Genomic DNA, 10,733 nt, shown 5'->3' with positions numbered 1-10,733 from the left:
CATAAGGAAGAATTTCTTTACTGTCCGAGCCCCCAAGGTCTGGAACAGCCTGCCATCGGAGGTGGTTCAAGCACCTACATTCAGGAGCAAATTGGATGCTTATCTTGCTGGGATCTTATGATCTCAGCTGACTTCCTGCCCTTTGGACGGGGACTGGACTCAATGATCTTCCGAGGTCCCTTCCAGCCCTAATGTCTATGAAATCTGTGAAATCATGTAGATGCACCCTCAGAGTAGGAGTATCAGAATTTAGCTGTGAGAAGGTATATTGCATTCCTAGAACTTAGATGGGTGAACATATTTGTCAGCCAGAATCGATTGATATTTTATCAAAAAAGTGCAACTAGATAAATATTTATTGTTTACTGATCTTTTCTATTGCATTTCTTTCATGTCTGGGAATCTCATCAAAAGCTGATTTTAATTCAATGTGTTCAATAAATGCAGGAATACAATTAATGAGAAGAACTAACAAGTTTTATTGTGGAGTAGTAGCTAAGTCTCTGTAGTCCTTTAGTTTCTTTAAGTCAGGGGCCTGCTACCTTTCATGAGCCGCTGGCTAGAACAACTCATCTCTCTCTGGTCAAATGTGGGACAGGTGGCTTCAGCGGCATGTCAGTGGTGGGGGGCTTTCCCTGAACCCACATTGTGGCTAGGGCAACTGGGAGCTGTACCCATTCTGCTGCTGCTTCCCTAAATCCCCTCTTCGCTGGCAGTGGCCCGAGTGTAGCTTCTAACCAGTGGGGAGCTGTGCTGTTCAGCTGTGCAGTATCTGCACTGCTGTTGTTTCGCCCTGCTTTCCCTCTCCCCACCCTGGCTTCTGTGCAGGCAGAGTTGGAAGCTGTCTGAGCCCAGCGCAACTCCCCGCTAGGTAGAAGCTGTGCTCATGCCACAGATGGAGGTGACAGGAGAAGTGATGGCAGCAAGGATGCAGTTTGGAGATATTTGGTTGCAGCCCAGCTCCCCATGGGCTGGAAGTTGCACTTGTGCTACAGCCAGTGAGTGGGGGCCTGGGAGATGTGGTAGTGGCACGGTTGCATCCCCTAATTGCCTGGCCCCAGTGTGTGTATAGACAAAAGTCCCTACCACTGGTGCACCACTGAAACCATCTGGCCCACATCGGATGAGTGTTGGTAGTAACATGGGTGCAGCTGGAAGCTGCTCAGCCCTGGCACAGTTCCTTTGCCCAGGCCTGGCATGGGCACAAGTAAAGTGTTGTGGGCTGGATGCAGTGCCTCTGTAGGTTGGGCCTGTGGGCCGGATGCTACCAACCCACACTCTAATGAACTCACAGCTATTTCCAAACTGAGGGCCATTTCCTAATTCCCAATGCTTTCAAGTTAGGAAGTATCTCTAAATTATAACTTTTATCACTATACAATGGATACATTCTATTGATTGGAATGGGCTTTGAATCAGGAACTAATTCCACATTTATCCCATCCAGTATGTCTACAGCCTGAGTTATGGACTCAAATTCATTTCCAGAGCCACTGAGATCACCCGTTGCAGGGTCCAACAACGAGTGGTGCTTCCATAGACCTGGATCTATAAGCTTCCATAGAACCTGATCCAGCAAAATTTATGGCTGAGCATAGGGCTTTGTATTTTGAGGTTGATGGGACCAATATGGCAGTAATAAATGGTATGCTTTATATTAAACATTTGCAGGATTGGGTTCAACTGTGATTCTGATTTGCAGACAAGGAAACAGGTTCCAGCAAAATGTTTTCTTGCCCTGGTATCACTCTATCAGTTCTTTGCTTCAGTGCAATTTTGGACCTAATATCAGGTACTAAAAGGTTACGTGGTACTAAAAATAGACCACATTCTTTTCATTACTATATTGGTGGTCTGTTGGCAGACTATGTTAGATTATATCTTTTTACTTAAAATGGATTTTATATCAGCAAAAATAATAACTGCGTCATAGAATGGACAAAGACTTGGCTAAAGAAATCTAGATAGTCCACAACCAGCTCATATTGTTTCTATTACACAATACAAGATGTATAAAAAGGCAAAAGCTTTGTTCAGTGATTTAAACATTTCTTGGTTTTAGATTATTGGCTCCCATAGCTTACTGTGTGGGAGGTCTAAAACTATGTCAAAAGATATTACATTTGCTTTAGAATTTATACATTTTTCTCTTTTGCAAAAGACAATTACATCTCCTAGGCAAAGGTATCCTAGCCTCATTTTGCATAGAAATAAAACAGAGGTTATTAACATCTCTATTCATAGAGATAGAATATACATTTTAGGATTCCAAGCTCTCTTGGATCTTATCTCTGTTACAAACCAATTATCTACCTAATTTATCTATCTAATATGAGGATTTCTAAATTGTATCACAGGAAGGTGGCATCCTCATGACCCTTATGATGGCATGATAATTTTAAAAATCTTACAAAATCTGGCATATACATGCTGAAATAAAGAAATGATAGTTTTACATAAAGGGGTGACCCATTTCATTCTGTAGAAGAATTTTTAATGGTGAGACTAATGTTTGGCAATAAAATTATTATTTGACAAACTTTGCCTTGGGAATACAGCTCTGACAGGACTAAATGTTGTTTGATGCTATAAGCTTTTTGCATAAATGGGGACTTGAGGTCATGTCACTAACTAAAAATATTGAAGTACTGATTAGGTTTAAACTATAAACCAGGGAGCTCTCTCCTACTGAAAGGAAGATACTGTTAGGTTTCATTTTTGCAGCATGGTACTGGGAGAGACACAATAATTCCTTACCCACATTTTAATCAGTTAAGGCTAGGTTCAAGTCAAAGAAATCATCTCATTATTGTACCCTTTCTGGACAGTATTGTTCAATGAATCCATCATCTATCTTCACAAATAGCTAAGTGTCTGGAGCCCATACAAGAAATTCTAGGGATTAAATTATCCATTTTTCCTAGTAATCTTGGTAGAAGTCCATCTAATTTCATATTTGCCAGTGAGCATGTGCTACGTGTAAATTGATTGCATTATTTTAACCATCCACTAAGCATCATTTAGAGTTTAGGCTGGTGAATAGGAATGGTTCAACAGTCTTCTTGTAAGTTTGGCTCCATTCTTAAGGGAATTGGTCCTCTGGACCCTCCAGGAGATGCAACCAACTAATTGAGCAAAGTGATTTTGTTTTATTAAGGTGATGTGCCTCAGTGACTACCATCCGTCTGTACTGCTGGCCTTTATTTTCACCCTTGCTGTGGAGCTCTCTTTTTTGTCTTTTCTAGTGAAGTCCGCATTTCATCTGCATTGTCTGGCTCTATTCATGGCTGATTTGGCAGGGATTATAGCAAGAGATCATAATACATAAATACTTCTACTTCGAGATCTGAAGCCAAAAGCAGTGGACTTACATTATTTCTCTTAGATGTAAATGACTGAGATTGGTCAGGTCACCTCAAGCTAGAGACAACAATATTGTTTCAGGTTATACTGTGCTATCATCCTCTTGTTTGAATTCATTGTCCAGGCTGCCCATAGGAGCCAATAATCAATCCCCCCAAGGAGCTTACAGTAAGCATTTGGTTTTGCCCTTTATAGCATCCTTCTTCTACTGTGGTCCTGAAGTACATGGAGCATGTTCTTCAGTTCATGGATATGAACTGGAGGTTTTACACATTCTTTTTTTTATTTAACTGGGCCCAGTTTCAAGTCTTACCTTATAGACTGTTACAGTTCATAATCTTGTCATAGACAGGTAATATCGTGAGCACCTATTTTGTTCTTGCTGGCAATAGCCAAGTTTTATAACAGAACTCTTTTCTTTGACAGGAGCTTCTGAAATAAGCACATCATATATATACTTATTTTTATCTGAGGTCTTATGAGTCCTAGCCACTCTTCATTCCTCTCTTAACATGGCAACAAGGCAGTGATGAGTTTCACGCCTGTTTCCAACTTAAAACATGCCAAAGAATAAGTAATTGGGTAATTGGGTTTCTTGCTTAGACATCAAGAAAAATGATGTAACTTCTCTAGCTTTGTTCTTTGAGGATTTCTCTGCTTGTGCCTTATATGACATAGAGTAATTCCTCTGGGATACACAGAGTGTCCAGGAAGGGTAGCAGCCCAAGAGACACTCTGGGTGAAGTGACAGGAACTTCTAGGTCGCATATGCAATGTACTGCTTCCAGTTTGACTTCTGCTCTGGACATAAAGTCTACAACATATTAAAACATCTGATTGACTTGCCCGACTGTACTAAGCACTTCTTTTAAAGGGGGAAGATCAAAAGGGGAGCATCAAAATGTCTTCTTTGGTCTAAGTGTAACCATGCTGGAAATCCATATACTGAAAAGTATTTTTTCTACAATACTTGAGTAAATGTTGTGGCATAGAGTAATCTCTGGTTGGGAATGACTGAACATGATAGGTAAAGTGGCAGATGGAACTACAATGTTTTCCACATGTTTCTGGTCTGTTTACAGACAGGAAATTGATGTAAATAAGATCCGAAAGTTTGCTGTTGATGATATCTCCCAGATACACAGTTCTAGTAGATAAAGTTATGAATATATTGAACATATCTCATATTTCCTACAAGTGTCCTCAGGCATCTAAGGCCAATACAGTAAGTCCACAAGAGTTTCAGGGTTCTTCCACTCCCAAATATCTGAAATGAATGTGCTCATAGGCTTTGGCTTTTTGAATAGCAGCAATTTGTTTAGCTGATTTTATAGAGGGTCTGGTGGTGTTTGGTGCTACATTCCCTTGTTTGGTTCCTCTGTTGCATACTTTTAATTGTAGTTTAGCCCCCAGAAGGGATGGGATAATCTTTTCAGGAATTCCCCACTTCTTTTTATAGGATGTACTTTACCATAAACATAATTTATGTACAATTAGGTCTTTTGCCAAGGAACACCATTAAACCTGAGCAATGGGGAATCATCTAATGTAATGTAGCTTTCCAGTGCTAATGCAACACTTTCAGGGGATGGGAAAGAAGATATCACTATGCATCCTTATGCATTGCACTGGGGCTGTGACCCTTAGATGTAAAAGACCACCAGTTTGCTTTCCTTCAGTTTCATGGTATAAAACTGCTCCGAGGCCTTCCACACTGGCATTTGTATGTAGGACAAAAAGATTTGCTTAGTTCAGCAGAGACTAAAATTGGGTCATGATTTCTCAAACAGCCTTCCAATACCTTTTTGTCTTATCAATTCCCAAAGGATTTGAAGGGATCTTAATATTTTTGTTCACATGGTTCTATGGACTTTTTACTTTTCTTCCTCCTGGCCTGGTGAGGTCATTCAGTGGCTTTTCACCATGTGTAACTCTTCATGAATCCATGTTGGTGCTGCTGCTAATAATAATAATATTCACTAATTCCTAGAAAGAATTGAGCTCTTTGTAATTTCTTGGGTAGGGGCATACATGTCCTTAGCTGATCTGCAGAAATGGCATTTATCAGTTGATTTCCCAGGTATAATTAGATCATCTAAATAAGCTAATACTTGTAACACATTTATCTCTCCCAACTTGTTCCATGATCTTGTGTACTGCACCAGGTACAGTACTACAGACTTACCTGGTATAGAATAGAAAGAAGTCCAAGATAAATCTTCAAACTGGGTAGAATTTGGTAATATAGATTTCAAACTCCTACCACTGAAAACCACACGTTCCCTAACAAACTTGTACCTAAGGCATCTTGTATATAAGGACTAATGAACTGATCAACAACAGTACATGCTACTTAGGGGCAGGGTTTAAATTACGCTTTGACTCTTGAGGGGTATGCAAAACATATTGGGCTGCCCTAATAAAATTGTAGACCCTCCCAGGTTGTGACTTTCAAATCTTACAGGGGGGCTCTTGTTTCTTATGGAGGTGTGGGAGGTGTGGGTGTGGGGGGGAGCTCAACCCTCCCAACCTCCCCCTGACCCTGTAATTTGAACCCTGCTTAGGGGGTAATAAAATATTACTTTTTTCTGACTGCCACTGTTGGAGAAGAGTATTGGGCATGTGATGCCATTTGATACAGACGACATGATACAGATGACATCATAAGTTCTCTATCTTGGAGAGCAATTTTCCAAGAAAGTTGCTTATCTTCTAATTAATAATTACCCCTTATTCCCTTTTGCATATTCCTCAACTAATGAAAATACTTTGGTTCTTTTATGGACCTCCTTCTTCAGATGGTGCTTTTACTCTGCCTGCACCAGTGAATTTTCTAAACCATTGATTCTCACCCATGGCGCTAGGGCACTGTGGGGAGTTGTGAGACCTTTTGAACGGTGCCTCAAAGTGTAAGGAGATGAGTAGGTGTGAAGAGATAAATGATGACAGGCTTATCCACTACCTTGCCCCCACTGCCACTACCTTGCCCCTACTGCCTAGCCTCTCTGCAATGAGGTAAGCTCTATAATAAATACATTAGTTCTTGAGATGGGGTGTTGCTCAATCACAAAAAATGTGTGGAGGGATGCCTTAAGTCAAGCAAGGGGTTATTTAAGTCAAACAAGGGTAGTCTCAAGTCCAATTGAGAACTACTGTTCAAACTTTGTAGGATCTGTTGGTCACTCCTGGGGTTCACATGGAGTTTATAATGGTCTCCGACTCAAACAGGTCTGCTGTTTAATAATAACCATAATATCACAAATCATATCATTAATGACCAGTGTAGCCTCCTTTTCTTTGTCTCTTGCAGATAAAGCCACCATGCTGATGTATGTCAACATGCCTTCAGGGAGCCTCCAGATGAGTACACATAACAAGCAGTTCTTCTCAGACACAGTACATAAAAATAATAAGTCTTCATTATAGGGTTAAATGTTCTTTTATATGTTTTTAGCTCTCGCTCTGAGTGCATCCAGTCCAGGCCTTGTTTCTGTTTCCACAGTAGAATATTTCATTTCTTCTACTCTTTGACTGGGGCCTTTAGACACTATCATGTGTATCCCTCTGCAGGCCTAACTGGGTTTCTTTCCTCCAGAAACCTGTAAATAGTTTTCAGCAGCATTCTTACAGTATTTTTAGCAGTTGGAACAAAGATTAGAGAATAAGGAGTTTTAAAATAACACATAGCTTACATGCATATTTAGTCTCGAGCATGGATATAATTTGAATGTAATTATTTCTTGCTTCATAGTCTGAAAATATATTTAGGACAACAGTCAGGGAAAGAAGTACAAAAACAAAACACTGTAAGTACATCTTGTCTTTTGTTGCATTTAATCTTATGCATATTAACACAACCATATAATGTACAAAGGGTAGTATGTCTCACTAAATGCATAAACCAAAAGTGGTGATTAGATAATCTCAAACTGAAGCCTGATTAGGTTAATACTAAAGGGATCAGTAATTGCTAACATACATACATGCACACATGACTGCCTACTAAAAAGATGAACCTGATAGAAAGGATACTTTTATTGTAGTGCAGTTAATGCAAATGCTACATGTTAAACAAAGTACTCCATTAGGAAAGGGCAGATAAGAGGATAACACTGTTAAAAGAATAAATGGTCTCTAATGTTTATAAACTGCACTCTTAAGCAAGTATCTCATAAAGCAATTGTTAATATAACCCTTCAAAATTAAAAATAGCTGCTGGCTTTTTAACATCCTAACAAATATAATAAATATATCTGCTGCATAGCTTGCTGCATGCAGTAGGTATTATATTTATTACAGACAAGAAACAATGTTTGGTTTTATTCAAGAAAAAAGCTCATGCAGAGTCATCTTTAAGTTTCATTTTAAGACAGCATTTTAACTGAGAGATGAAAAAATAGTTTGATATTTTCATGTACATTAGATTATATTAAATCAGAAGGTTATTTTTGTTTTGCAGTTTGTAAATATTGGGAGATACCAGGAGACAACTATAATGTAATTTGTAATACTGATCTTTTTAAAAGCTGGGTTTTTTTCTGCATTTGGGAGAAAGCATATGAACCATGGCACTTTGTGGTAGGGAGCCAAACAGAAAGGAAAATACAAGGCCAGATCTTGAATTCTTTATCAGGAGAAAATTGTGCTGTGAGTATTTACCTTAGTATTACCCAGAACAGAACTTGGCCTTCAGTTTTCAGTGAATCAGAACTCCCAATAAAGTCAATGAGAGATCTGCCTGAGTAGATATTTCAGGATTTGCTCCACTGAAGTCACGCCTTTAGATAGGATTTTTTGGGGGTTGTGAAACATGGTGCAAAATAAAGGCACATTTCCCTCTTCTACTACGCACACAGACATTGCTGCCATACCTCCTATACAATAGCTTTGCTAGGTGAACTTGAGCAGGGAGTGAACTGGACAGAAAGGCAGAACTGAAGATCTAGCCACTCACTACAGCTCCTTTCACTAAATACACAGTAAACCTATGATATATTTAGCTTTGTAAATAACTTGATGGGGGCTGCAATCATTTTCTTTTTATAAATGTTGGATGAGGTATGCATTCCTGGAGGATGAATGTAGAGTAGGAGGAGATGGATGGCTTTGGAAAGGGTATAGGTACCATGAAGGAAGCTATGAGTTCAGTTATCAAGAGAATGCGTAAGGGAATACTTCCTGCTGTTGACCCCAAAATACCATTTTTTGTAGGTGGGAACCACAGTTCCTACAGGTCCCTTGTCTGTCATCTTTCCAGGATTTCTGCCTGCATAGTGAAGCTGTCCAGAAGAACCTGAGGTCACACAAACAAATTCAAGTTTGGGCAAAAGCAGTGTAATCTTCCATGGTTAGTATTGGAGATAGTGGTCAGTTATTCACTGGAACATGTACTTGGAATAAACTGATTTTAAAGCAGTAACTGGAAAACTGTCTGAGCAACAGCCCTGGGTCCCTTACAACCAGCCTGGGCAGGATTCATACATTAGAGATAAAAAGGACTGCACATTAACAAAGATTGGGGTATTTTAATGTATCTGAGTTTATGCAACTCACTTCTGTAGTTTACATTAAAAATCCTGGATAAACTTATCTGTGGGATAAAGAGGAAGCTAGAGGAAAGTGGGAACCAATTCTGAGTTATATTAGCAGAGAGAAAATAGAAATCTTGATGGACAGCCAGAGCCCTGATGTGGTACATGAAAGTCATTTAGGGCTCCATCCAACTCACGCTGAAATGAAAGGAAAGATTCCCGCTGACTACAGTGGGGGCTGGTAAAGGGCCTGAAGTACTTAATATGAGGAGAAAAATAAAAAGATATGGGAAGGAAATCATGGTTTTTTCCACTTCTAATTGTTATCTGTGTGTGTGTGGGGGGTTTAAATGGTATTTTGGTTTTTGAGAGAATGGGGGATAAAAAGGACACAATTTAAGTCTTTTCTTCCCCTGAAAACCTTATTATACATTATTAAGAAATTAAAATGGATAAAAGAAGAATTTTAAATACAATCTTTGAATATTTTTGTTATGTATGGGAACATGTACATACATCTATCCATCAGTCTTTGTTATGTGTTACACACAAACATTACAAACATACATATACATTCTTAAATATTTCACATGGGTGTCAGGAACGTGTGTCCTGTCCCCTTTGGGATTTAATATAGATATGAGGTATTTTTCTTTAGTTTCATATCTTATAAAAATGTTATGCTATCTATTGCAGCTTGTCTGCATCTTATCAGGAATTATTCAATCATAAAAGACTTTATACATTAAACCGACTTTTCATTTATTCTTTCCCCTAAAATTACCAAGGATTTCATCTTTATGTAGCTGACATGCTTCTAAATGCAAAATCACCATTATAGTTGTATTCCATAACTGCTTATTTTGATTCAGAGTTTATGTTTATGAAAGTCTCCTATAATTTTCAGATTTCTCTACCTCATTCTTTTCCAAATTTCAAAAGAATTTTTTTTTGCCACGATCCTCCAATATGTGGTGAGTATTTTTTTATTTTATCCAGCCATCCTTTGTTAATATAAAACAGATGTTTGCTTTTCTAGCATGTCTCGTTGCATCTTTCTTCTGTAGTCCTTGCTCCACATTATATTTCATCAGGCACTCTTTTATTTTGTGTTTATGTACAGTACCTTGATATCTTGGTCTTCATTTTTATGCGCTTAGATCATTTTCAATGTTAAAGTTTACCGTGGCTTGAGTAACATCCAGATTTTGCCTTCAGATGTATGTGTGTGCGCCTTTATTGCCAACAAGAGCAGCACAGGCATCTAAGGGTACAGTTTAACTCTACAAGTTTACTTGGGAAAATAATCTAAAACTACAGAGACTTTGCTAGCTAGCAGGAGTGAAATATTTAAGGCATTCGTATTTGCTAGGAAAGATGTCAAAACAGCCTGTCACTTTGGAATGATAGAGCTACAGTCTAACAGCATAACTACACTCTGAAGTCTCCTCACAGGTACAATGTACATTGAAGTCAATGACAATTTTTCTCACATAAGCACTCCATGGTCAGATCCTTAAATTGTGTTGAGTAATTACATGTGCTTACACAGCAAGGAAAATAAATATGAAAGGCTAACGGTGGATAAAAGAAACACAGTTTTGTGTTCAGGTGTCCAAGATATTTCTACTGTACTTGTGAAGTACAAATAAGTTCTGAATTCAGGCATAGTAATGCTACCCCTTTTGATCCAAATGGTGAGTCAGTATTTGGGGTTTTGCAGGGTTCATTCTGTAAGGAAGAGAAATTAATGGTGTGGTCAATAAAAAATGAACACCAGAGCCTAGCAACTTTTGAGGTATGCCAGTTGTGGGACACTAATTTCAGTAGCCAATAGCA

General features: G+C 38.7%; 1 long non-coding RNA gene across 3 annotated transcripts in view; it reads left to right on the top strand.

Annotated features, from left to right (window-relative positions):
- LOC109308094 overlaps window positions 1–9,166 on the top strand; it is a 16,827-nt gene extending 7,661 nt beyond the window's left edge. Inside the window, exons 2-4 of one of the 3 annotated variants that reach the window (XR_002100464.1) lie at window positions 6,680–6,727; window positions 7,890–8,010; window positions 8,621–9,166. This is a non-coding gene — a long non-coding RNA (uncharacterized LOC109308094). Of the gene's footprint in view, window positions 1–6,679; window positions 7,170–7,889 lie in introns of all 3 variants that reach the window. The other 2 variants (XR_002100463.1, XR_002100465.1) reach the window with 2 other exon arrangements.
- The last annotated feature ends 1,567 nt before the right edge of the window (window positions 9,167–10,733 follow it).

The sequence above is a fragment of the Crocodylus porosus genome, unplaced genomic scaffold (genome assembly GCF_001723895.1).
Source record: "Crocodylus porosus isolate Cpor-Errol unplaced genomic scaffold, CroPor_comp1, whole genome shotgun sequence".
Classification (NCBI taxonomy): Eukaryota; Metazoa; Chordata; order Crocodylia; family Crocodylidae; genus Crocodylus; species Crocodylus porosus.
This window is presented reverse-complemented; position numbering and strand designations above follow the sequence as displayed.